The sequence below is a fragment of the Scyliorhinus torazame genome, chromosome 29 (genome assembly GCF_047496885.1).
Source record: "Scyliorhinus torazame isolate Kashiwa2021f chromosome 29, sScyTor2.1, whole genome shotgun sequence".
Taxonomy (NCBI): Eukaryota; Metazoa; Chordata; class Chondrichthyes; order Carcharhiniformes; family Scyliorhinidae; genus Scyliorhinus; species Scyliorhinus torazame.
This window is the reverse complement of record NC_092735.1, coordinates 26111959-26138715: the sequence shown is the minus strand read 5'-3', so window position 1 is coordinate 26138715 and position 26757 is coordinate 26111959. Positions and strand designations below refer to the sequence as shown.

General features: G+C 48.2%; 1 protein-coding gene across 1 annotated transcript in view; it reads left to right on the top strand.

Annotated features, from left to right (window-relative positions):
• Positions 1-26256: 26256 nt before the first annotated feature.
• Positions 26257-26757, top strand: part of LOC140403956 (paired box protein Pax-6-like) — an 82331-nt gene continuing 81830 nt past the window's right edge. Inside the window, exon 1 of the mRNA XM_072492245.1 lies at positions 26257-26320. The gene's annotated coding sequence lies outside the window, so the exon portion shown is untranslated. The remainder of the gene's footprint in view (positions 26321-26757) is intronic.

The following is a 26757-nucleotide window of genomic DNA, read 5'->3' as shown; positions in this document are numbered from 1 at the left end:
GCATGCGCGGGTGACGCCAGTTATGTGGCAACGGCCATGTCATCTATGCGGCGCCGCCTTTACGCAGCGACAAGGCCTGGCGTGTGTAGATGACGCGGCCCCGATCCTAGCCCATTGTCGGGGCCTGAATCGATTGGGATCGGGACCGTTTTGCGCCGTCGTGAACCTCGACGGCGTTCACGACAGCGTGGGCACTTCGGTGTGAGAGTGGAGAATCCCGCCCCCTGTCTTTCTGAAACAATACATGGAATAAAGAGGATGCCAGTTCTGCTATCCTGTTTCTCACAAACAATGAGTGCACAGGATGCTGAGATTGTAAACAGCTGGCAGGATGAGGCTCAATCATGGGCTGCTCACAATTCTATTGGATAAGTTTAAACATAACAGCTTCAGGGGTTGGATTGCGTCCAACTGGGATGGGCTATTGATTTTTGAAAGTATAAGTACTGTGTTTTTGTCATTCAGCAGAAAGATCTTGGGTGAGATTCTCCCATCGGGCGGCTAAGTGCCGACGCCGGCGTAAAAACGGGAGTGTTTTACTCCGGTGTCACCGCCCGTTCTGAGAATCGATTCTCCGGGCCACAGTGGGGTAGAACGGCACTGGAGCGGCCCATGCCGTTCAAGCTGCCGATCCTTGCGTGAACGCTCTGCGCATATGCAGTTGGCCCGGCGCCAACTAGCGCATGCGCAGTGGCCTTCCCCGTGCCGGCGCGGAGGAAATGAGGCCCCCGACAGAGAGGCCGGCCCACTGATTGATGGGCCCCAATCGCGGGCCAGGCCACTACGGAAGCCCTCCCCAGGGTCAGATCCCCCCACCGGCCGCCCCCGGACCTTTCAAGGCCTAGGTCCCGCCGGCTCAGAGGATGTTAGAACAGCGCTGGCGGGACTCGGCTTTTTGTTGACGGCCGCTTGGCCCATCAGGGCCAGGGAATCGGCGCGCTGGCCCGGCCGGAGAGTCGGCACATACCCCGACCGGCGCCGCGACGACCACGCCGGTTCCAGTGGTGCCGATTCCTCGCTCTGCGGAGAATCGCATCGGGGCGGCGTGGCGCGATTCGAGTGGCCCGCCTGTGATTCTCAGACCTGGCGGGGGTCGGAGAATTCCGCCCCTTATCTCCGTGTACATGTAACCAAGCTTAGATTATTAAATAGGTATCTTGTCCAGATTGTTGCTGTGTCTTTTGCTTTCTGTACTGAGTTGAGCCACAGGGAATAACCCCACGTGGAAGCTGACTCAATACACAGGTCTTGACACCGCTCCTATAGACCCCATGGCCCTTTGATTTTTGCATGTGGGTTTTTATATCTATTCACGATTTTAACAATGCACCCTCTGGGAATTTTCCCCAACCCTGCAACTTTTTCAGTGCTGACAAATGATTGTTGAAAAAGCTACCGTTCCGTGGGTTTCTTCCTGCGTGTCCTAAGTTCTTCAAGCTGGAGTTATTAGTTTTCTAACTAACAAAGGAAAGTGAAAATGAAACAAAAATACAATTTATTTAATTCCCCCATGACTTGTCACCATGATTGTTAATAGGAGAGTATTAGTGATTAATCTCCAATTCCTTGAGACTCCTGTTCAATCTTTGGGTTGATGTGGAGATGCCGGTGTGGACTGGGGTGGGCACAGTAAGAAATCCTACAACACCAGGTTGAAGTCCCAACAGGTTTGTTTGGAATCACTTGCTTTCGGAGCGTAGCTCCTTCATCAGACAAATCTTTGGGTTCACAAGCCTCGGCCTGATAGAGGTGTGAAATAGGATAAGTTAATGGAATGAACCAGTTTAAGTTGACTTGGATACAGACTGGTGCAAGGAAAGTTCAGGACTGGCCTGCCTCATCTGTATTTGTTTTGCTATTGTAAAATGTGTAAGGCTCGCTGGAGTACGTTTACCATGGGGACTGGTGTGGGGTAAGACTTTGTGTTGGAGATCTAGAGAGCAAGACCTGCAATGAACAGACTGTGGAGAGTGAGACCAGGGAGCAAGATTTTGAGGACCTGCATGAGACGAGAGTGGGCACTACAGTGTCATAGGTGGAGGTTGCAGGCCAGAGCCAAGGTTTACATTTTTTTTTTAATGACTTGCATTTATATAGCACCTGTCATGACCTCACGATACCCCAATGAGATAACGTAAATTACTCGGAAAACTCAGCAGGTCTGACAGCATCCGTGGAGAGAGAAACAGAGTTAATGTTTCAAGTCCATGTAAGTTATTCAGAGCCCAAAGGAATGCATGACGCGTAGTCATTTGTAATCTAGGGAACACAGCCTAATTTGTGCACAGCAAGGTCCCACAAATATCAATGTGATAATGATCAGATAATCTTTTTTCAGATTCACTCAGAAAAATATTGGACAGGACTGTGTGCCGAGCACAAAATTACCCCAATATGCAGGGATCCCCAGCATATTTTCCCTCTTGAGAGTCAGTCTGTTGGTTGGGTTGTCTGCACTGAATGGAAGACGGGCGCATTCCTGAATACATGCTCCAATGGGAGCTTGCTATTTGCACAAGACAGATGCAAGGATGTCTGCAGTGAGTCCTCAAGCTGACTGGGATCGGAGTTGATGCACGGGAAGCCCTTGCTGCTGACCAGAGTGCCCGGAGACAAGGAATCAGGAAGGGCATGGAAAAAGCCAAGGACAAGAGAAACCATCGGATGGCGGAAAAAACAAGCCTGATGAAAACATCAGTGGACCTCAGGCCAACACTATTAGTCTGTGCCAGCTGCGGAAGGGATTGACACTCATGAATTGGCCCCTATGGTCACAACAGATGATGTTCAATCCATAAGTGACATAAACCCCGGGAGCAGTCCATTGTTGTCCGAGACTGCTGGATGTTTACTACCACTATGCTACCACACTCATCTGTTTTAGTGATGTCGATTGAATGAGAGATATTGGCTAGGTTACCAAGGGCTGCCTGCCTCCTAACTCATCTTTAAAGATGCTGCAGGATCTATTATCTCCACCTGATAGGATGGACTGTGCTTTGCTTTACCAACTCTCCTGAAAGGCGTGAACTGTGTCAATGCAGCACTCCTGCAGTACTGCACTGAAGTGTCAGGCAAGACTTTTGTGCACCAGCCCCTGGAGTGAAACCATCTGAGTTAGAGGCAAGCATGTTACCACAGAGCCATGACTGGCAATATTTATGGAAGCCAGACATTTATTGTCAAGGATTCCACAGAAAATCAAATTGATGTTCACGTGGTTACCGTGTGCTATCCAGAGTGTCGAAAATGGAGCTTCAATATTGGCTTCACCGAACAAAGCAAGTGAACTGTAGGAGATTGGGTTCCAGGAATACTGGGCTTTGGGTTCAGGTGGTGCATGGCACCTGTTGCCCAACGAAACAATTATATTTTCCACTGTTTGGTTCTTTGTTTTGCCCAACGAAACAATTATATTTTCCACTGTTTGGTTCTCCGACCCTGCTTTGTTGCTCTCACAGTGTTCGACAGTGATAAGGCAGATCAGAACTTGTTATTTGGTGTATGTTGCAAGGCATAGGAGCAGGAGTGAACCATTCAGCCCATCGAGCCTGCTCTGCTAGTCAGGCTGATCATCTACTTCAATGCCTTTTTTCCTCCACACTATCCCCATATTCCTTTGCATCATTAACATTTAGAAATCTGTCAATTTCTACTTTCAACACAATCCTCTGGGGAAGAGAATTCACAACCGTCTGAGTAAAGACATTTTTAATTTCGCTCCTAACTGGCTTCCCCCTTATTTTGGAATTGTGTCCCTGGTTCTAGACTCTCCAACCAGGAGAAACATGATACCTGCATCTATGTTTCAATGAGATCACGTCTGATTCTTCAAAACCCAAGAGAATACAGGTCCAGTTTCACCAATCTCTCTTCATAGGGCAGTCTTTCCATCCTGGGAACCAATCTGGTGAGCCTTTGTTGCCCTCCCTCTATGGCAATAATATCCTTTGTAAGGTATGGGGCCAAAATGGCACAGAATACCCCAGGGGCAACCTAACCAAGGTTCTATACGATTGAAGCAAAACGTTGCTAGTCCTGTACTCAAACCCTCTTGCGATAAAGGCCAGCATACCATTGCCATCCTAATTATTTGCTGCAACTGTATGTTAGCCTTCAATGATTTATTGACGGGGACACCAGGTCCCTTTGTACATCTACGCTTTCTAATCTCTTACCATTTAAGAAATACCCTGAGTATCCATTCCTCCTACCCAAGTGGATAACCTCACATTTTCCACAATATATTCCATCTGGAATCTTCTTGCCCACTCACCAAGTCTGTCTGAATTCTCTTGAAGCCACTTTGTACCTTCCTCACAGCACACATTCCCATCGAGCTAGTAGGACCTTGCTCAGCAATTTATGGCATTGTGGATTGGGAAAACCTTTCCGCAAAGCAACTTTCTCCACTTTTATTTCCTGAAGGTGGTAACTCATTCTAGGCTGCAATTCCATCGGCAACAAAATCATTCGATGCTGCCAAGTAGCCATTCTTCATCTTTGAGCTTAGCAGTGAATGGAGTGCAGTGAACATAGACATGGAATGAGGGTAGGACCTGTTTCAATTGTGATTGCCCCTGCAGTTGGGCATTCTACCAGTACGCACTACTCAGCATGCACATGAAGAACAACCATATGGTATTGAGGGTGTCCAGCATTCATTCAACTTTTTCAAGGCAAGAGCTTAATGCCTTCAGGATTGGTGGTGGTTGTGGGGGGGGGGGGGGCGGGGGGGCTGTGGCATAATCGATGTAGACCTGGACAGAGAAGCCATTCCATATTTGTGAACTGTTTCCACGTCACATTAATGAGTGACTGTACAAAAAACACAACGCTTGTTGCAGATAACGCCTCTGGAAATGGAGAGGATGGAGAAGGGTGGTGGGAATAGGAGGGCAGGGGGTAGAAAGCTTGCATAAACATTTTCGCGGTCTATCCATTTTTGAGTTCTGCTTCGACACATTCATCTCCAGTTTAAAGCAAGTATATTGGAGGTGACAACCTTCCCATTCTACCCGAACAAAGCCCTGATCACATGTGAAATATTGTCTCCTTTTGTCGATATAAATGCTCAGAAGCGTTTATGAATGTGAATTTCCATTACATTTTGCAGGGGTACATAACGTGTTTTAAAGGGAGCTGACACTTAACCGATAACCAGTGACCTCTTACATAAAGAGAAATATTTGCTCTCGTATGAAGATCAGAAAGCTGATGAATTGTGATATGACTTTGAGAGAAATCCCACAGTTCCCAATAGCAGCTGTTAGAAAAACAAAGGCAGTTTTAAGGGATTTAAATTTTTTACTGATAGACATTAGAAATAAGGTACAGTTTTAAGTAGGTTTAGTTTCATGTTTCTGTGCCTGGAAGGGTAAAACCTATAGTTAGGTTCATGCTGGACAAAGGTGTTTGTATGTGTGGGGGTTGGTTTCAATTCCAACTGTGATTCCATTGTGCTTAGAGAGGGCTACAGCGTAAATAAAAATAAGTCATTGCTTAGGGACAGTAGGCCACTTTCCAGAGGGAAAGGTTTTCCTTTGTTCTTAGTTTTAACTGAAAGACAGAGCAGTTGGAGAGAGGACACTGGGGAGTGAATAGCTCGCAACTCTGCCAGGAGAAGCCGGACAAGCCAAGAGAGTTGCAAAGATGCAAGCTTGCTAAGGAGCAAGATATAATCCAGATACCAGGGAACTGGGGCAGAAGTAATCTTGAAGACGACTGAAGTTAAGAGAACAGAGACCAAGGTAGTGTTCAGAAGAATTCAAGGAAGAGTAAACTAAGTGCTCTGAGTTAAAGGGGCAATTGCAGTAACCAGATTTAAAGTGGAACAGCAAACTTCAGAAGTAAATTAAACGTTCAATGCCATTTTACCAGAGTCTGGGGAATTGAGTTATTTAAATTGTGAACAGTTTATACAGCAGTCTAAACAAAGAAATCCAAAAGGGGTTGGTGTAAAATCCTGGACTGGATTTACTGTTAAAAATGGAGCGGAAGCTTTGAGTAAAAGAGACATTTGTAAAACCTGGACTGGATTGCAAACTGCTAAAGGAAACCGTTAATATGAGAGAAGAGTTTAAAGCGTGCTTTTGGGAGTGGAGTTTGGAAACTCTCATGTGACAATCATCTGGGGGCATTCTGAGGAGAAATCCACAGACATTAACTTGGGTTTAGAGCGGACCTCTAAACCCGCTTTTCCTGCTGCCTCAGGAAGGCAGGCAGCATTATCAGAGACCCTTGCCACCCAGGCATTGCCTTCTTCCAGACCCTTCCATCAGGCAGAAGGTACAGAAGTCTGAAGAGTCGCACATCCAGACATAGGAACAGCTTCTTCCCCACGGCTATAAGACTCCTCAACGACTCCCCCTCGGACTGATCTGTTCCCTGTAAGAACACTATTCACAACACCCTATATGCTGCTCTTGCTCATGTATTTGCTTTGTTTGGCCCATTGTTCCGCACTAGAACCAATCACTGTTTGTTGATGTACCATTTGACAATGTTCTCTGTTGATTATTCTTTTGTCTACTATGTACGTACTGTATACGTTCCCTCGGTCCGCAGAAAAATACTTTTCACTGTACTTCGGTACATGTGACAATAAAATCAATCAATCACTCAATCAAAAAAAATGTGTGTATGTGACCACAGCCAATCTGTACATTTAAAGGCACTTTGTGTTAATGAGGCCATTGTAGCCTCAGATGTACTTTGCAATCCATGTAATCTTAAAATCTGTGTGTAATTGTTGAGCTAAAGGGGGATGCAGGTAAATTGATATAACATGAATAGTTTTAGTTTAGTGCAGTGATGAATATTATATAATAGGACTAAACGAGTAGTGGACTGTTAGGGTTTTTGCATCATGGGACAATTCCTAAGCTTCACTTGACATAACTGCATCTTGGGATTTTAGAAGAACAAACCTAACTATGGATGAATTAAGCAAGAGTCTGAAACCTTCAAGGTTGACTGGACTGCTCGCATTTGTTATAAGCAGAAGGAAGGTGAACAGTAGATTGTGGGTGCAAGGGAGGGAAGCATAACAACAGGCGTTCCTTGCATTAGCTTAGCTCCTAAGGGTTAAGAAGAAGCAATTACCTTAACTTTGTATCAGAGCTAAACTTTGTAACAGTACATGATTAATTCTAAATAGTATAATTCTTTACATCATTATTATTCAACACAATGGGCATGATTTACCCGAGTAGGGACAGAGTCCCGTAGCACATACAACCGGGTGGTTCCCGGCGCTCGGAGCGTCAAGAAACACTCTTCTATCTAACGCCCATCCGCGTAGTTCGTAGGCCTCAGTGGGGAAGGTGCGGCCCTGGCACCTCCTATGCGATCCCCGAATCCCCTCGCCCCCCCCACCCCACCCCCCGAAGTCCCAACTCACGTCTAAGGGAGTTCTCGGCCCCCCCACACCCATGCAGGGCACTCCGCGGCCCGATCCCCGACACGCAAAAAATGCCAGCCTGGCATCTTGGCACCACCAGCCTAGAACCATTGCTGTGCCCCTGACAGTTGGCAATGCCACCTGGGCACCATGGCAGTGCCAGGTTGACACCGAGGTGGCACTGCCAGGATGATAGGCTGGCACTTCCAGGGTGCCAGGCTGGCACCAGAAGTGCCAGGGTGCCATCCTGCCCAGAGAATCCCTACAGTGCAGGAGGAGGCCATTCAACCCATGGAGTCTGCACGGACCCTTCGAAAGAGCACCATGCCCCCGCCCTACTCCCATAACCCCAACTAACCTATTGCACACTAAGGGCAATTTAGTGTGGCCAATCCACCTAACCTGCACATCTTTGGACTGTGGGAGAAAATCGGAGTACCCGGAGGAAACCCTCGCAGACACGGGGAGAACATGCAGACTCCATGCAGGCAGTCACCCAAGGTCGGAATCGAACCCGGGTCCCTGGCGCTGTGAGGCAGCAGTGCTAACCGCTGTGCTAACGTGCCGCCCAAAGTTTTCTGAACTGTTTTACCGAAAGTGGCTGGTTCCAAAATCAGTTCAAGAGAAGAGTCATATGGGACTCAGAACATGAACTTGGTTTCTATCTCCACAGATGCTGGCAGACCTGCTGGGGTTTCCAAGCGCTTTCTGTTTCTATTTCAGAACTCCAGTATACGCAGTGTAATACCAAAATAATTGACTGCTTGGTGGGGGGGGGGGGGGGGGGGGAGGAAGGGAAATGGAGGGTGGTGGGTGGGGGGGAGGGGCTACAGCTGCACGAGTGATGACTACCCTCTTAGAGCCTCAAATAACATGTGCAAACCCAGATAGTGAACCTTTGATGTTCCAACAACAGCGCTGACTATTGAGATAAATTTTCTCCTTCACCAGCCGAGCGCTAATAGGGTGGAGCCGATATCCCCACATTGTCATATTTGCCCAGTCTCTATCCTATTTAAGACATTGAGATGGAGATCGGGGTAGCTTCCGTAGTGCGATCCTTTGAACTAACAACGCAAATTAAGTTGAAGCACAACGTGCCTTTGTGTCCTGGCCAACATCTATTCCTCAATCAACATCACTACCACAGATTATTTAGTCATTGTCGCAATGCAGTTTGTGGGAGCTTGCTTTGCGCAAATTGGTTACCACGCTCCTTGCATTACGCCAGTAACTGAACTTTTTAAAACATACTTCATTGGCTTCAAAGCACCTTGGGACAATTTGAAACCATAGTTAGCTTGGATTTCAAAAGGGAAGGTCCTGTTGGACCAACCTTACAAAATCTTTTGAGGAGGTGGAGGGGAAAGTGGCCAGGGGTGTTGCAGTGAATGTGTTTTGTCTGCATTTTCAAGAAGAATTCGATTTGGTGTAATACAAATCGCCTGATGAATGAGGCCAGAGGATGCAAAGTAATGGAATAAGTCGCAAGACACATAGCCAGCTAACTGTTGGACAGAAAGCAGAGGGTAAAGGTACAAGGTATCAACTGAGAGTGGTATCTCAGAAGGATCAGTACTGGAACCACTGCTGTTAGCAATTTATGCTAACGACTTAGACCTTGGAATAGCCCCATCCTCAATGATGGAGGAGCCCAGCATATCAGTACAAAAGATAAGACTGAAGCATTCACAAACATCTTCAGCCATAAGTGTCAGGTGGATGATCCATCTTGATTGTCTCCGGAGGTCCCAACATCACACATGTCAGTCTTCAGTCTATTCGATTCTCCACGTGATATCAAGAAACAGCTGAAGATACTGAATATTGCAAAGGCTATGGGCCCTGACAATATTCTGGAAATGATACTGAAGACTTGTGCTTCAGAACATGCCACTCCCATAACCAAGCTGTTCCAGCACAGCTACAACACTGGCATCTCCCCGGCAATGTGGAAAATTGCCCAGGTGTGTCCTGTACACAAGAACAGGACAAATCCAACCCAGCCAATTACCGCCCTATCAGCCTACTCTCCATCATCAGCGAAGTGATGGAAGGAGTCAACAGTGCTATCAAGCGGCACTTACTCAGCAATAACCTGCTCACGGACGCTCAGTTTCGGTTCCACCAGGGTCACTTAGCTCTTGACCTCATGACAGCCTTGGTTCAAACATGGACAAAAGTGCTGAATGACAGAGGTGAGGTGAGAGTGACTGCCCTCGACATCAAGGCGGCATTTGACCTAGTGTGGCATCAAGGAGCCCGAGCTAAACTGGGGCCAATGGGAATCAGGGGAAAACCCTGTACTGGTTGGAGTCATACCCGGCACAAAGGAAGATGGTTGTGGTGATAGGAGATCAGTCATCTCAGCTCCAGGACATCACTTCAGGAATAGTGCTCAGGGTAGTGCTTCATCATCAACCTTCCTTCCATCATAAGGTCAGAAGTTGGGATGTTCGCTGATGACTGCACAATGTTCAGCACCATTCATGACTCCTCAGATACTGAAGCAGTCCATGTCCAAATGCAGCAAGGTACTTAGGCTCGGGCTGACAAGTGGCAAGTAACATTCGCGCCCCACAAGTGCCAGGCAATGATCATCTCCAACAAGGGAAAATCTAACTATCGCCCCTTGATATTCAATAGCATTATCATTGCTGAATCCCCCACTATCAACATCCTGGGGGTCACCATTGAGCAGAAGCACCTGGACTAGCCATATAAATACTGTGGCTACCAGAGAAGATCAGAGACAAGGAATCCTACCTCCACACTCCCCAAAGCCTGTCCACCATCGACAAGGCACAAGTCAGGAGTATGATGGAATACTCTCCACTTTCCTGGGTATGTGCAGCTCCAACAACACTCACAAAACTTGACACCATCCAGCCCGCTTGATTGCTATTCCTTCCCCAAACATTCAATCCCTCTGACACTGATGAACAGTGACAGCCGTGTGCACCATCTACAAGATGCACTGCAGGAACTCTCCCAGGTTCCTTAGGCAGCACTTTCTAAACCCATGACCGCTACCATCTAGAACGACAAGGGCAGCAGATACCTGCGAACACCACCACCTGGAGATTCCCCTCCAAGTCGCTCACCATCCTGACTTGGAAATATATTATCCGTTCCTTCACTGTCGCTGGGTCAAAATCTTGGAACTCCCTCCATAACAGCACTGTGGCTGTAGCTACACCTCAGGGACTGCAGTGATTCAAGAAGGTCATTGACTACCACCTTCACAAAGGCAACTAGGGATGGGTATGAAATGCTGGTCCAGCCACCGATGCCCACATCCCATAAATTAAAAAATGTAAGTTATTTCTCTCTCTTTAGTTTCTGGTCTTTCGCTGGGCAGAGTTCCCACATTTTGAGGCTAAATGCGGCTCCGGTTGTGCCTGCCCCGCTGATCAGAAGTTGAGACCGCGCCAGATTCAGAATTTGGCAGCACATTAATCATACACAGCAAGTAACTCTCCTGTCGGGCCGGCAGCTGATACGTCCGCACGCCCTCAGCTGACGGGTTTGAAGGCCCCAGCGCCATATCCAAATACCAGTCCAGCCCATTCATATCGCCCTCTCCAGTCTGTCTTCACCAGACCATGCAGGTTGTCAGCAACCCAGAGGAAGAAGGTGAACAGCGCTAAGAAGAAAATCTCGATACAACCACCCTTCCCAAGCCCATCGCCAGCCAGGCACCCATGCCCCACTTGCCTCCCTACCTCCCGAATCTGGAGTCTTCATCGATCTCCTTCCAGTAAACTATGTGGATTAACGGGCATTCATTAGATGTGCAAATGGAAGCGAATGGCGTTCGCGCCACTGAGCGACCCGTCATTGGGAGAATTGCGACAGGATTTCACGCCAGCAGGTTTCTGACATTTTGGCTCCCGCCAGATTCAATACAGCCGCTGGGAGGGGAGTTGGGGGGGGGGGGGGGGTGGGGGGGCGGGGTGGGGGGGGGGCTGTGTGCAGTTGGGAGAACTCCACCAATGTTTTATTTTTCTCTTAGTAGGTCACGAGCAGAGCTCGCCCTGTATGTTTGCAGGACATCTGTGGACAAGTAAGAGTCTCTTACATGAAAGCTACTGCTTTAAGAGAGATATAAGCAAAAACATTTCCCGTGCAAATTTGAAGAGATTGCACTAAAAAGGCAACGTGCATGTTCAATATTTTCAGGTCGCCGACGCTCATTTGCCGTAAGAACTATTGCTCCCTGAACAGATGAGCTCAAAATATATAACGTGTGCCGAACACTTGGTTGCGACCACTTCAAGCAGAATCTTCAGCAGTACTGGGGAGTACAGTAGCACCACTTTCAATTCCCGTCTGCCCACTCCATTCACACAGCCGTTAATGTTGGCTACAGCGGTTCCAAGTAACTGGATTTCACAAAGTGAACAAAGAATTTTGGCTTCCATTCCCAACCACAACATAAGTATAGGGTTGAAAACTGTAGGCTTTGCTCCATAGTTCAAGTCCGATGTATTGACTGTGACAGTAACGAAGTGTAGCCTGAGGCTCTGTTAACACATGAGTCATTCTGTGTAGCTTTTTTAATAGATCTAACCTGATGTACAGTAGATTTCACTTATCTGCGTATTCAGTAAATATGTTAAAAACAAGATCCTTTTTATGGATGTCTCATTCAAGTTTAAAATCCCCTCTTCATTAAGTCGCCTCTTGAATGTCGACCACAACAACGTTAACAACTTGCATTTAGATAGCGCCTTTGACATAGTTAAACGGTCAAGGTTCTTATTGTTGTGGTGAAACATCTGTCCATTCTGTCTTCTGCGAGGGGTGCCACGATGGAGCAGTGGTTGGCACTGCTGCCTCACTGCGCTGAAGACCTGGGTTTGATCCCAGCCCCGGGCCACAGTCCATGTGGAGTTTGCACGTTCTCCCCGTGTTTGCGTGGGTCTCACCCCCACAACCCAAAAAATGTGCAGCGTAGGTGAATTGGCCACGCTAAAATTGCTCCTTAATTGGAAAAACAAATTGGGGTACTCTAAATTAAAAAAGAATTTCTGTATTCTAATAATAATCGCCTATTGTCACAAGTAGGCTTCAATGAAGTTACTGTGAAAAGGCCCTAGTCGCCACATTCCGATGCCTGTTCGGGGAGGCCGGTACGGGAATTGAACCCATGCTGCTGGCCTTGTTCTGCATTACAAGTCAGTTGTTTAGCCCACTGTGCTAAACCAGCCCCTGCCAAGCCTCTGCCCCTAGGGAAGGCCTCGGTCAAGAATTGCACATAGACCCTTGAGCTACTTATACTTTCCTCTGGCCAGATATAGAGCAAAAGTTATAATTTTACATCAAGGTGCTCAAGCCAGGACATTATAGAACCGTAGAATCCATACAGCGCAGAAGGAGGCCATTTGGCCCATTGACTCAGGAGTGGCGGTGTATATCGCCATAATACCTCCTTCACGTTCACGAGTTGGGCATTGAGCTGTTATGTGTTCCACAATCTGTTCTGGGTGACCACAGTCGCACACAGGAGAGTCTTTCATTTTCCATTTGTGCATCTCGTCTCCGCATCTGCCATGGTTTGTACGGATGCGGCTCAGTGATGCTCGTGAGCCTCATGGGGAGTTGAAACAAGGGGCCTTCAGTGACGGTTCTTTCATAAGGAACTCGCTTGTGACTTCTTGTGAAGGCTATTCTTTTGTCCAGTCTTCTTCAGAGTTGAAATCGCATTGCCAGATGCTGTGTGCATCGGTCTAAAGGGTTTATTCGGGAGGTTTAGCAGAGGTGATTTTCCATTGGCTTCTTTGCAGTTACATGCCTTTGTATAACCTTTCATAGATAGGTCGCAACCTGTGCTAAAGAGTCCCACCTACTCTTTACAATAGGGCGCCCATCAATCAGAGAACATAGAACATACAGTGCAGAAGGAGGCCATTCGGCCCATCGAGTCTGCACCGACCCACTTAAGCCCTCATTTCCACCCGATCCCCGTAACGCAATACTACTTCCTAACCTTCTTGGTCACAAAGGCAATTTATCATGGCCAATCCACCTAACCTGCACGACTTTGGACTGTGGGAGGAAACCGGAGCACCTGGAGGAAACCCACGCAGACACGGGGAGAACGTGCAGACTCCACACAGACAGTGGCCCAGCGGGGAATCGAACCTGGGACTCTGGCGCTGTGAAGCCACAGTGCTATCCACTTGTGTTGCCTATATCTATTGGGTGCATGTACCCTCAACTGTACATCAAACTGGGGCGGCATGGTGGCTCAATGGTTAGCAGTACTGCCTCACGGCGCCGAGGATCCAGGTTCGACCCCAGCCCTGGGTCACTGTCCGTGTGCAGTTTGCAAATTCTCCCCGTGTGGAAGGGAAATTAACATAAACCAACTTAGAAGCATGCTGGGAAATGCTTGACTATAGTTCAACACTGTTTTTGGACTAAAATAAGTAGGACAGGTGACATAAACGGCATACTGCTTAATATTCTGGTCTCGGCCTTATTATGAAAACACATTGTCCTCCGAAAGATAACAAAATGTGTACTTGAGTTGTTTTTAGCCAAGGGCAAGAACATACATACTACGTATTTCACCTTGCGTACTTTCCAAGGTCTATTTAATATAAACATGCCTGTTTACTTCAAGCTGTTATTTCAGACTATAAAAATATGCATTCTTCAATCGAATCTCAGAGTGCAGTGCCCTGGCTTTTGCAACTGGAACACTCTCTCTCCCCAAATATATTTGTGTTAATAAATTTCCTTAAATCGAACCTTGAGGAATTTGTCTTTATTATGAATTCCACGACACCCCGTGTCTGCGTGGGTTTCACCCCCACAACCCAAAGATGTGCAGGGTAGGTTGATTGGCCACGCTAAATTGCCCCTTAATTGGGAAAATAAAATAATCGGGTACTTTAAATTAAAAATAAACTGTGTATCAATCTGGTATTCAGATCTGTGAAAAACCAAGGCCGCAATCGTACTGCCTCACCGTGTGTGACTCGGGCATGAAGAGGCCGTTAATCTCGCGAAGCTTCCTATACTCGGGATGCCTCGCGAGATCTAACGAGATCTCCACCTGGGCACCTTGGCACTGCCAACTGGAACCTCAGCACTACCACCCGGGCACCCTGAGTGGCACCCTGGCACTGCCAGGGTGCTTGGATGGCACTACCATGTTGGCTGGGGCAGCGCCTGATTGCCAGGCTGGCAGTGCCAAGGTGCCCAGGTGGCAGGTTGCACGTGTTGGAGATCGGGCCGGGGGGGGGGGTGCCCTGCACTTATGAGGTAGGGTGAGGGGGGGGGGAGCTCAAGGACCCCCTAACAAGTAGGTTAGGGTGTTTGGGGCGGGGTCCAGAGGCTGCAGTGGAGAGGGGTAGAGAGATCAGGCCAGCATTTAAAAATGGCGTCCCGATCACTTCCTGTACTGTGCAGGAAATGAGGTTAAGTGCTGTCTCAGCGGGGTGTTCCTCGACGAGGCCAGAAAAAGGAAAGAGTCCCGCATGATAGCGGGGTCATTTTCAGCACTTCAGGCGCTAACAAACACCCGCTAAATGCGCCCAAAACAGCGCTCTTTTTTTCCCAGTAAATCGCTGTTTGTACAGCACATCAATGTTTGTACAGCATTTGCAATATGGGCAATTTCTTTAGCCTCCTCAATACTAGCTTGTATATTATTTATTTTCCATATACTTTGTGGTTGACCAAATGTGCCATTTCTTTCTTTCTCCTCCCCTCCCAATCCCCTTTTTTCATCAAGTTGCCGCCACCTGTCCACCATTGTCTCCAGTAAGGAGCAATTATTAGACAGCGAGGCCCTAAAACTCTGGAATTTCTTCCCCGCCGGCAGAGGGGCCCCCCTGGGAAGGAGCACAGGCCCCGTTCGCAAATTGTGGGAATGGATTCATTGAAATATCTGGCGTGGGCAGCCATACTTCGAAAGGGGTGCAAGGGGCAGACAATTGGAGACCTGGGAAGGGATGAAGGAGCAAGGTTTTCGGAGGGAAAATGCTAGTGTTTGGCAAGCTTGGAGGAAAGAAAGACTTCATTTTACACAAATCTTTCACACCGCCCGGGACTTCCCAAAGCTCCACAGCCAGCGAAGTCGTTTTTGAAATGTAGTCAAGGTAACAAGGGCAGCAGCCATTTTGCACACATCAAGGATCTGCAACAGGGATGGGATAAGAAACAGGTAATCTGATTTAATTATGATATTAACAGGGTAAATATTGATGAGGACTTCACAGAGAACTCCCTTATCCTCTTGTGCTGTGGGACCTGTTATGTCCATCTGAGGGGCAGATCATAGAACTATAGAATCCCAACAGTGTAGAAGGAGGCAATTTGGCCATTGAGTCTGCACTCCATAGGGGCAGCACGGTAGCATTGTGGATAGCACAATTGCTTCACAGCTCCAGGCTCCCAGTTTCGATTCCTGCTTGGGTCACTGTCTGTGCTGAGTCTGCACATCCTCCCCGTGTCTGCGTGGGTTTCCTCCGGGTGCTCCGGTTTCCTCCCACAGTCCAAAGATGTGCAGGTTAGGTGGATTGGCCATGATAAATTGCCCTTAGTGTCCATAATTGCCCTTAGTGTTGGGTGGGGTTACTGGGTTATGGGGATAGGGTGGAGGTGTTGACCTTGGGTAGGGTGCTCTTTCCAAGAGCCGGTGCAGACTCGATGGGCCGAATGGCCTCCTTCTGCACTGTAAATTCTATGATAAATTCTATGATAATGAAAGGTTAGGTGGATTGGCCATGATAAATTGCCCTTAGTGTCCAAAATTGCCCTTAGTGTTGGGTGGGGTTACTGGGTTATGGGGATAGGGTGGCTGTGTTGACCTTGGGTAGGGTGCTCTTTCCAGGAGCCGGTGCAGACTCGATGGGCTGAATGGCCTACTTCTGCACTGTAAATTCTATGATCTATGATCTATGATGACCCTCTGAAAGAGTACCCTACCTAGATACTCTCCCAACAACCCCACTCTATCCCTGTAACCTCGTAACCCTAAATTGCACATCCCTGGACACTAAGGGGCAATTTAGCGTGGCCAATCCACCTGACCTGCACATCTCTGGACTGTGGGAGGAAACCCGCACAGACACGGGGAGAACGCGCAATCTCCACACACAGTCACCCAAGACCGGGATCGAACCCGGGCCCCTGCCGATGTGAGGCAGCAGTGCTAACCACTGTGTCACCATGCCGACAGAGGTTCATTTTAATCCCTCAATACAGTTGAATTTTAACTGCCTCCCGAAATGGTCCAACAAGCTGTTGAGTTGCATCTGAATTGGGTGACTAGGGTTGGGCAATAAATGCCACCCTTAACAGGGACTGCCACACCCAGCGAATAAGAAATCGATGCTGAGAATGGGGATGAGAAACATATCAGCCATGATTGAATGGCGGAGCAGACTCAATGGGCCGAATGGTCTCCTTCTGCACTGTAGGGATTCTATGGTAGATTTTTCAGGGAAGCCTAGGAACCTTCTCACCAATACATCCCTTGACATATGGGACAAGTGTACAGTACTAGTGTCCTTATTTAAGGAAGGGAGTAAACGCACCGGGAGCATTTTAGAGAAGGTTTCCCAGACTAATATCGGGATTGAGCAGGTTTATGGAATCATGGAATTCCTACAGTGCAGAAGGAGCCCATTCGGCCCATCAGATCTACACCGACCCTCTGCAAGAGCACCTACCTAGGCCCTCACCCCGCCCTATCCCTGTAACCCCATAACCCCCCCTGACGTGCACATCCCTGGACACTAAGGGGCAATTTATCATGGCCAATCCACCTAACTGCGCATCTTTTATATTGTGGGAGGGAACCAGAGCACCCGGAGGAAACCCACGCAGACACGGGGGAGAAAGTGCAAACTCCACATAGACAGTCACCCGAGGCTGGAATTGACCCTTGGTGTCCTTGGTGCTGTGAGGCAGTGGTGCTAACCACTGTGCCACCGTGCCAACCGGTACAGTCTTATGAGGTTTTCCTGTGAGGAAAGGCTGGACAGATTGGGTATCGGCTGGATTTCAGAAGAGTAAGGGGGCGAATTGATTGAAACATATATGCAGAGGGGTATTGTCAGGGTGAGTGTGGTAGAGGATGCTTCCTACTGTGGGAGAATCTAGAACCATGGGGGGTCACTGTTTAAAAATAAGAGGTCATCCATTTAAAACTGAGATGAGGCAAAAAAATATTTCACTGGGTGGATCTTAGTCTTTGGAACTCTCTTCCTAAAAAGGCTGTGGAAGAAGAGCATTTTTAAGGCAGAAGTGAATAGATTCTTGATAAGCAAGGGGGTGATACGTTATCAGAGGTAGGTGGGATGCCGATTGAAGGTTGCTCTGAGATCAGCCATGATCCTATTGAATGGTGGAGTCAGCTCGAGGGGCTGAATGGCCCACTCCTGTTCGTATGATAGCGGGTGTGGGTAAAAGAGCAGTAAAGTCCCTTGCGACGTGCTCAGGTTGTGAAAGAGACGACACAAATGCAAGATTTATTGGGCCGGATTCTCCGCGAATCGGCGGGGCGGGCCGCTCCGGCGGGAAGGAGTGGCGTGAACCACTCCGGCGTCGGGCCGCCCCGAAGGCGCGGAATCCTCCGCACCTTCAGGGACTAGGCTGGCACTGGAGTGGTTTGTGCCGCGCCAGCCGGCGCGGAAGGGGTTTGGCGCCACGCCAACCAGCGCCGAAGGGCCTGCGCCGACCGGCGCGCGTTGCCGCACCCGCGGGAGCCCCAGTGTGTGCTGGTGTCATCCCAGCACATGCGCAGGGGGGGGCTTCATCTCCGCGCCGGCCATCGCGGACTGTTACAGCGGCTGGCACGGAGGAATAGAGTGCCCCCCCGGCACCTGCCCGCCCGCGGATCGGTGGGCCCCGATCGCGGGCCAGGCCACCAGGGGGGCACCCCCCCGGCGCCAGATCCCCCCACGCCCCCCTGAGGACCCCGGAGGCCGCCCTCAGAGCCAGGTCACGCCGGTAAGTACCTGTTGTCATTTACGCCGGCGGGACCGGCCGAAGACGGGCGGGCACTCGGCCCATCGCGGACCGGAGAATCGCCGGGGGGGGGGGGGGCGCTGCCAGCGGCCGCCGACCGGCGAGGCGCGATTCCCGCCCCCGCCAAATCCCGGCGCCGGAGAATTCGACAGCCGGTGGGGGCAGGATTCACACCGCCCCCCCCGGCGATGGGTCGGAGAATCCCGCCCATTATCTTTAATAGTTAACTATGTAATATTATTGAATGATCTGAAAGCGCACTAGTGAATTAGTCTTGAATTCAGATTCCCCACTCCCCTGCTTCAGTATAGCTTTCAGTAAGCACAGGATCTTGCACTTGTACGTTATGTTATTTGCCTTCTTGAGAAAGAAAATGAAGGTTCATTCACTAACGCGATTACTTTGCTATGGCAGAGCATGAAATCTAACCAAAATCACTGTCACCGCTTTAAAGATTCTGTGCTCTTTTGTCACATTGTGGTTGAGCTCATTAAAATATCCGTGCCTTGCGGACTCACCCTGCAGTTATATTGTTTTAATTTTTGATTTTTCTTGGCTGTGCACAGCCGAAAACCCTTTTTTGCGAGCATGCTTGGACGCGTGTCGCTGCCTCTGGCCTAGAGCAGGGTCTAAGATGTCTATGCCAGCGAGGGAGAGACGTAGAGGAAATGGAGAGATTGTCAGATAGAATCTAGTGTGCGTTGTCTGAGATGAATCTGTGTATGTCAACCAGGCATAAATTATATAGTTACTTCTCTGAAAATGTACCTGGCCTACTAAAGGGGAATGTCCTGTGTTTTTGTTCTGTTTCTTCTCTCAACTTTCTCTCCTCTTTCAATATTTATTTTCCTCTCCTCTTTTCTTGCCCTTTTTCATTCCTTCTCTTCCCGTGCAATTTTGCATGTGACATTCCTTCATATTTGTATGTTATATCCATCTGTATACTCAGCCTTGTAGCCATCTGAGATGGCCACCTGCAAAGGACCATGGGAATTATGGCCAACCTAGGACTCAGACAGATGCAGAGCTTCTGTGTATTTGAAACACAGGTAGCTAGACCTGATCGAAACCCCCGCTCATTTGCATTCTAATGGCCCATTTTCCCAGAACAATCGGACTGCACTCAAGAAACCGATACAGCCACATACTGATCGGCGCCACTCCCTTTACTCAGAGAGCCCAACTGCCAAGGTCAATGACCACTAAGGACCCGCCCAGCCACCAAGGTACCCGCCCCTTTATTGGCCGAAATCGTAGGCAGTGATCGAAGCCCTGTCGAATTATTGGGTCCAAGATTAAGGACCGCCCCAAAGAGCGCGAAACCCTAGAGGGATAAAAGGGGACATAACCATGTGTTCAGTCTCTTTTGGACCCGGCCTGTGCCAGCCTCCTTTGAATTTGGCTTGTCCTAGCCCAACTGCAGCATAACGACCAGACAGCCAAGTTCAAGACCAACGATCGCGACCTGACGGATGAGCCCAGCTGAGACAGAGCCACTTCTTCAAACCAGCCACGTGAGATCAAGATAAAGGCCTTATCCACTTGCACAGTGCCGGTCACCTGAAGTTAAGTGTAGGTTATTGTAATTGATCGGTGTAGTTTAACTTGTAGTATATTGTGCTTGCACGTCGAAGTTGATTTGTTATGTTCTAGGTGTAACATAAGCGGCTTCCTTGTGGTGCACTTGACAAAGGAAGGTTCAGACGTGGAGATAACTTCAACACGTTTATTAAACTATTTACACTTCTATTACTCGGGTTCGACATTACTGCTAATCCTACTATAGCTACCCAGACTGACTAACCAGTTGCTGCAATCCACGTGGTGGGAGTGATATTGAATCAACCCTGTGTCTGTACTCACTGACTGTCTCCATTGGAAAGAGGAAGATCATGTGTGTGGTGTCCTTTATATATGGGTTGGTGTAATGCCCTCCTGTGGTGGTGTCACCTCTGTGTGTATTGTGAATGTCCATTGGTCGTGTCCTATCTAACTGATCTATTGGCTGAGTGTGTGTGCGTGATGTCTCTGGTGCTCCCTCTAGTGTCTAGCTAGCCTACATGCATTTACATTGATGCACATCACCACAGAAGTAACCCTTGTGTGTAAATAAACCATCTTTGAACTTGAACTGACTAACTGGTTGTGTGGCCATTTGACCAATATGGGGAAAGCCTTGATTCAGTAAGAGAAATAGAAACACCCACAGTATTGGCGACGCTGTTGGGACATAACATGATATCATAAAAAGAGCCTCAGTATCATATTGGCGATTCTAAAGAGCAACATTATTGGTGACGCTCGTGGGATAGTATTCCATTAAATTGGCAGCAGCCTCCCCTTCCTGCTTCCCTTCGTTCTCTCTTCCACTCCAGGTCCGTTCTCTCTTTCCTGATTTTCTCACAACCCGCATTACCGGAAGAACCTTTCTCCCCTGCTTTCCATTTCTGTATTCAAGATCCTTATTTTCCATAACTCTCCCTTCTATCCAAAACTTTTGGTCATGTGTCTTTTCCGTTGAGGGGTGGGAGAAAGGACAGAGGGAAGGTGGGAAAGCCACAAAAGAGGGGGAAAGGTGGGAGGGTGGGGTTACACAAAAACAAACTCAGCCAAAGTTGATGGTGAGGGGGGGTGGGGGAGGGGGGGGTGTCGAAAAGGGAGACGGGGGCGGGGAGACGGGGTGAGGGGGGGGGATAGAAGGGACCATAGGCTGAGCCAGAAGGCGGCGAAATGTATATAAAGTTAATTAAAGGAAGGACAGGATAACCCATTCTGTACAATAAAGTAAATTGATGCGGTTAAGAAAAATGTGCATATATATAATTGTTTATAAATATGGAAAATGCCACTAAAAAGATTTTAAAAATAAAATGCTCCATACAAACCTCCTTCCACCCAACGTCATCTCAGTCTATCAGCAGTTCATTCTATTCCTTTCTTGACATGTACTCACCCATCTTCCCCTCCAATATATCTTTACTCAACACCTCAATTGGTCCATTGTAGTAGCAAGTTCCATATTAGATTCATAGAGTCGTACAGCACAGCAAGAGACCCTTCGGCACCGATCTATCCTAATTTTCCAACACTTGGTCCGTAGCCTTGTACGCTTTAGCATTTCAACTGTCCATCTAAATGCTTCTTAAATGTTTTTAAAAAATATATATTTTTATTCTCCATTTTCACATTTTCTTCAGAAGTTACACCCCACCAACAGTCAACGGTAATGAATACAATGTCAATCCCCTTATCAACAACAACAATCCCATCCTCCCACCAACCCCCAAACAACGGCCCACCTGACAATATAAGCATCAAATAAAACAAACCCTCCCAAGGTGGAAAAAAGGGAAAAAAGAAAAAGGAATCAGGAATCGCCTATGGTCACCATTGACATATACGGTCCACCCCCCAACATCCCCCCCCCCCCCACTAATATTCAGTTCCATCCAATCCCCGAAAGAGTACCGTGACTGACACCCATGAATTGTAGACAGCCCCCCCCATCCCCCCTCCAAACTTCTCCCCTCCACTTCCACTTGTAAACTCCTCCCCCCCAACCTTGGTCCCTCCCCCAACTTTTCACCCCGGCTAGACTCACCAAAACCTGTTATACCAGGCTCCGATGGACGCAGCCCCTCCCGCCATCTCACTCCCGTTCACTGGCCGGCTTAAACCGGCCAGCGTGGAGGCCCCCGCCCGGGGCTCCTTCCCCCTTGCCCGGTCCCAGGAAAACCAAGAAATCCCCTTTAGCACACAACCCCAGCATACACACCCAAGCCCCAAAGAACCATCATTGCAAATGAAAGTCCCATCTCTTCCCTTGTCCAAATATACAGCGTCGACTCATTTAGTACATACACCAACACGCAGTGAAAAAATAAAGTTACGTGAGGCTACATCGGTACACGACCATTTCTCAATTCTGCCACAGTCCTTCTGCCTTCGCAAACTCCTCCGCTGCTTCCGCAGTCCCAAAATAAAAGTCCTTGGATTTGTAGGTCACCCTCAACTTAGCTGGATATACTATGCCGCACTGCACCTTGCTGATGTACAGTGCCTTATTCACCTGTCTGAATGAAGCCCGCCTCCTCGCCAGCTCCACCGTAAAGTCCTGGTATATGCGCATATCAGCTCCAGCCCACTGCACCACCCGCTTCTGCTTTGCCCAGCACAGGACCTTCTCCTTCACGCTGTACCTACGGGAACACAGAGTTACTACTCTTGACGGCTCACTCGCCTTTGGTATAGGTCTCCATGACTGATGAGCCCGATCCAGTTCATATCGAGAGGGATCATCCCCCTCCCCCAATAGCTTCGCCAACATCGTGGCAAAATACTCCGTCGGCCTCGGGCCTTCCACCCCTTCGGGCAGACCCACAATCCTCAGGTTCTGCCGCCTGGATCTGTTTTCCAGGTCTTACATTTTGGCTCGCAGACCCTTGTTGGTCTCTATCACCATCCACAACTCCTTCCCCAGCTAGGTGAGTTGATCACTGTGCTGCGATAATGCCTCTTCCACTTCCTTCAGTGTCTCACCTTGCTCCCGCACCTCCGCCGCTGCGCTTGATACCGCCGCCCTCACCGGGGCAATCGCCTCCTCCACCAGTACTTTCAATGCTGCCCCCATCTCCTTCTTCATCGCTTCCATGTGTGTAGTGAACTGGTTTTCAAGTTCCACAGCCATCACCTTGGTCATTTCTTCTGCTGTGAGCGATGTGGCCTCCTCTGGTGCTCCAGCCTCCGCTTTCCTTACAGTTCTTACGCTGACTTTTTCACTCACTGGAGGACTTTCGTTAACCCCCTTTTTCACAGCCGTTTTTTCTGGGATGGCCATGTCCCGATTACAAAATGGACACTTTGCAAAGAATGCAGGGAAAATTGGACAATGCCAAGAAAGGAAGCAGGTGCAAGGTTTGTCTGTTGATTGGAGCTATAGCTCCCAGCCAAGACCGAGACTGCAGAACCATCTACATACTAACGAGCCATCTCCAGGGACAAAAGGGTAACATTTAGGTAAACAATGCTAAGACAGACACCCCGACGCCAGAGGAGACTTGAACAAAGCAGACCAACAGCCACCCAGGACACGCCCAGCAATCAGGGAACCCTCTATTGGAGGAAAATCGATAAGAATGATTGGGAAACGGCCCAATTAATTGGTGCCAAGTTCAAGGCCCGCCCAAAAGCGCGCGAAGCCCTTTCAAGTATAAAAAGGACTCCCCAAGAGAGAATCGCTCTCTTGGCCTTGGCTCTCAGCAAGGAGAGACCTGCCAAAGCTGCATCAGAACAAGTAAGTTCCAAGTCAACGCACGCTACGAGATAGACGCTCCTAGTTGCTATCCTGTAAACAGCTCAACCCAGCAGCCTCAGAACCGAGCAACGGCCATTGTTCCTCTGACTGAGTGGGTCCCAAAGCTAAGTATAGGCTTTAGTAATAGTGGTAGTTTAGGTTGTAGAGTTTATGGATGAGTATACTTGACTGTGTTGGTAAATAAATGAGCATTGATTTTGAACTTACTAACTGGTGTATCGAGTCTTTGATCAGTATTCGGTTTTGAACCTTGTGGCGGTGTTGAACGATACCTGGCGACTCTTGAGCAAACGTAATTAAACAGAGCCAAATTAAGAGAGGACACAATTAGCAACACCCCTCCAAGGAAAATAACCCCAGCCTATCCAGTCTCTCTTCATAGCTGATACGTTCCAGCCGAGGTAACAACCTGGTGAATCTCCTCCGCACACTCTCTAGTACAATCACTACCTTAATATAATGTGACAACCAGAACTGCATTCAGTACTCTAGCTGTGGCTTAACGAGCATTTCATACAGCTCCTTCGCAACCTCCTTGCTCTTATATTCTATGCTTCGGCTAATAAAAGAACTATCCAAGTAAAGGAGGCTTTGCTGAATTCTTTATGGGTTTGTTATATTTGATATTTATGCTCCCTAGTTTTGGATTGTCCCACAAGTGGAAGCAACTTTTTCAGTTCTACCCAATCACACCGTCTTCATTTCAAAGACCTCTGTTAGTTTTCTCTTTTCCGATGAGACATCCAGATTGTTTGCAGTCTGTTTCCCACCGTCATGCAGATCTTTGCATTCATTTTTTCTTCACTCCTCGTGTACCTTTGCTTCTTTTTTCGAAGCAAGACCTGCATCTATAAACCGCCTTAGAACACCCCAAACCGCCGATTTAAAGTCTAGTCACTTTTGTGATGCAGGGAAAGCGGAGGTCAGTCTACGCACAGGGAGATCCCACAAGGAGCAGAAAGGCAATGATCAGCTAATCAGCCTGTGATAGTGGTTGAGGGATAAATGTTGGCCAGGACACCGGGGGGGTGGGGCAGGGCGTTCCTTTAAAAAAAAATTTAGAGTACCCCAATTCATTTTTTCCAATTAAGGGGTAATTTGGCGTGGCCAATCCACCTAGCCTGCATGGTAGCACAGTGGTTAGCACAATTGCTTCACAGCACCAGGGTCCCAGGTTCGATTCCAGGCTTGGGTCACTGCCTGTGCGGAGTCTGCACATCCTCCCCGTGTGTGCGTGGGTTTCCTCCGGGTGCTCCGGTTTCCTCCCACGGTCCAAAGATGTGCAGGTTAGGTGGATTGGCCATGTTAAATTGTCCTTAGTGTCCAAAATTGCCCTTAGTGTTGGGTGGGGTTACTGGGTTATGGGGATAGGGTGGAGGTGTGGGCTTCGGTAGGGTGCTCTTTCCAAGAGCCGGTGCAGACTCGATGGGCCGAATGGCCTCCTTCGGCACTGTAAATTCTATGAAATCTTTGGGTTGTGGGGGCGAAACCCATGCAAATCCTAGAATTCTAGAATGTACAGTGCTGGAGGCCAATTGGCCCATCGAGTCTGCACCAGCCCTTGGAAAGAGGACCCTTCTTAAGCCCACACCTCCACCCTATCCTCGTAACCCAATCTTTTTTTTTGGACACTAAGGGCAATTTATCATGGCCAATCCACCCTAACCTGCACGTCTTTGGACTGTGGGAGGGAACCGTAGCACCTGGAGGAAACCCACGCACACACGGGGAGGACGTGCAGACTCCGTACAGACAGTGACCCAAGCCGGGAATCGAACCTGGGACCCTGGAGCTGTGAAGCAACAGTGCTAACCACTGTGCTACTGTGAAGGAGAGCAGGCAGTTCGCCCTGCTCCCCCAGTCAACATATACCTCTACCAACATCAGGTCACCTGATCGGTGTCACGTTTCTATTTTTGGGAGCTTCCTGTGTGTAAATTGGCTGCCTCCATTCCTATTGCATTGATTGCATTTCAGAAGGATTTCTTTGGCTGAAAATGACTTGGGGACATCCCGAGATTGCAACAGATCTCTCTCTATATATAAATATGAAAGCAAGCTTTTCTTATTCTCTCCATCTTTTAGGTTGCTTTATCCTAATCATTAAAAAGCCTCTGATTTGGCTCCTCTCCCTGTTCGATGAAACTGCCTTGCCTGCTCCCTCCCTCCCCCCTCTCTACAGCCCAGAGAATGGTTGCAGGAATTACTTGGAGAGGTTTTTCTCCCCCTCCTCTCTCCCTCCACTCCTTGACGTACACACTTTGGACAGCCTGACCCCTCCGATCATGCCACTGTTTTGTCGCAAACAGGCAACTTTTTTTCAGAAGGCAAGGCGTTGACTCGAAATGACAAGCCTGTCATGAATGTTCCAAATGATCTTGCCAGGCAACCTAGCGTACATGATACCTCCAGACTCCTGCAGCCCATTCTGGGGAATTAAGTTCAAAGTTGACGTTAATGTTACCAACAAATGTCACAAAGACTCATCGCCCCGTTTTTGCATTTCCCAGAACTTATTTATTCATACGGAGCTCATATTTAGCAGCAGACTGACTTAACAGCATTATAGACACAGGACTGGCGACACAGGACTAACCCATCCAGCTTTAGGCTGAGTATGAGCATATTTTTTAATGTCTTTATGTACGGGAGGCACAGATAGACAATGGGTGTTTATCAGAAAATGTAACAGTAGCGTAGAAAGCGTCTGAGTTGCACAGTTGTAACAAATAGGGTGGAAACGTGCGTTTGGTAGTATTGTTACGGTCTGTAATATCTTTTGACTGTACGTGAGGGGGGCACAATTTATCTTGCAGTGAAAAAGGTTGCTCAAGTATTTTGTAACTTTTTTCACCCCTATTTGAAATTAAAGCGCTTGATATTTATTTGTTCTTGGACCCAGACGCTATTTAATTATTATTATTATGGCCTTTTTAGTTGATGTCTGACAAACAAATATTTCACTGATGGGGGGACTGAATAAAGTAACCACAGCGAGAGAGGGTGGTTTAACTTAATCGTCTATTTAATTGATTATTTTTTTTTGTTAAAT